The following is a 1,959-nucleotide window of genomic DNA, read 5'->3' on the forward strand; positions in this document are numbered from 1 at the left end:
AAGGGTTCTGTGCTGAGCCTGCATGCAGCCTGGGTCAAATGAGGATCCCCAGGCCCCGGGTCATCTCATTCACTCACCAGGCCTGCACTCTGGGTCTGTTCAGGATCCCGCGGCCCAGGTCGGCTCACTCACTCGCCGGGCCTGCACTCTCCAGGCAAGCACTTATTCTACTGAGCTATCTCCCTAGCTCATTTACTATGTTGTAGAAGTTACAGTAATGATTATCACGACACTAAACATTTAGTAAGCACTTACTATGTGCTATGCGCTATACTAAATATTTTATAGCATTATCCTATGTGATTCTCAGAGGCTAGTCTCATGTTTCTAAAGCATAAGAGGGTTGTGAATTATTCTCACTGTAAACTGAGACTTCACAGGTTAAATACCTGCACACAGAGGAGTAGTAGAGCTGGGACTTTGAATCTACTCCAATTGGCCACTTTCCTCTCCTCCTGTCTTCTGAGAATGTAGCCACACTAATCTCCTGCTTGGTCCCTTAGGTCTCAGTGCCATTCACCTGCTCAATCATCCACCTAATTCTATCCCTGCAAAGATTCAAGAGTAGTTCACTCTTCAATGACATTGTCATGTGTTGCTATGTTCTCCACAAGGATGGCTCTGAAAGAATTCTTGTTTCACTGTGGATTAAGTGCTAGGATGGACCAATCACTGAGAGATGAGAAGAGAAAGAGTAGCCATTTAATGAAAGAGTGCAGTTTAAGAGACCTTGAAGGAAATCCAAGAATCTTATTTCCTCACATGACCACATTTGCAAGCCTGGAAACATTACCTGAGCAAAATCATTATTTTTTCAATGAACTTTTTTTTTTTACAGTACCAGGGATTGAACTCAGGACCCTGTGCTTGCCTGGGGGTCTACTGAGCTATCTCCCCGGGCCTTCTCAGTGAACTTTTAAAAACTCTGTGGAAATGCTTCCTCTGCCTCTATGCATAGAGGGTAAATTTAAAGGAATTCTATGAGTATGAGGAGATGGCTTAGTAGCATAAGCACCTGCATGGAGAGCACAAGGTCCTGAGTTTGATTCCTGTACCAAAAAAAAAAAAAAGATTTAGGGTATTTCTAGATGGGAAAGATAAGAACATGTATGACAAAAGAGAAAGGGTTTCTCCATACATAATTGACAAATAATCCCACACAACTTTCAGTTGTCAATCATGTTTCTTACTGGGCCTTTGCTTTTTAGGAAATCAGTCCACATATGACTCAGAGAGAGCAGGAGGGAAGATAAATAAGTAGGATCCAAAAATAGCCATGATTCCAGTTTGTGATCATTCTGAGAGTGACAAGATTTAAGAGTAAGGTGGCTGGGCATGGTGGCCAACACCTGCAATCCCAGCACTCAGGAGGCTAAGGCAGGAGGATCCTTTTGAGTTCAGGGCTAGGCTGGGTTACAAAGTGATTTCAAGAACAGCCTGAACTGCACAGTAAAATTCTGTCTCAAAAAAAAAAAAGAAAAGAAAAGAAAAGAAAAAGACCAAGGTAGAAGGGTGGCAATGAGGAGGAATGAAAATCTGGAGTGAGTGGGAGAAACATTAGGTAGCACAAGAAGGAAAGTGGAGCAAAAGAAGAGTACTTTTCAGGAAACATTAGAGTCATGGAGATACTCAGTGGTCTAAGCACCTGCCTAGGAAAGCACAAGGATCCCCAGGTTCAATCCCAGGTACCGCATGCTGTGCTGACCCTGCATCAGGCTCGCCAAGATGGCCACCAAGACTGGGTGTGGTGGCACATGCCTGTAATCCCAGCGCTTGAGGGGCTGAGACAAAAGGGTCACTATGAGTGTGAGCTGCACAGTGAGACCCTGTACCAGATACATACAATAGAAAGACAGACAGACAGACAGACAGACAGACAGACAGACGAAAGAAAAAAGAAAGACAGACTGGAGTGTAGGACTTGTGAGGGTAGCACCTGGCTGTGTTTTTCCTGGGAGT

Source organism: Octodon degus, unplaced genomic scaffold (genome assembly GCF_000260255.1).
Source record: "Octodon degus isolate 3935 unplaced genomic scaffold, OctDeg1.0 scaffold00222, whole genome shotgun sequence".
In the NCBI taxonomy this organism is placed as follows: domain Eukaryota; kingdom Metazoa; phylum Chordata; class Mammalia; order Rodentia; family Octodontidae; genus Octodon; species Octodon degus.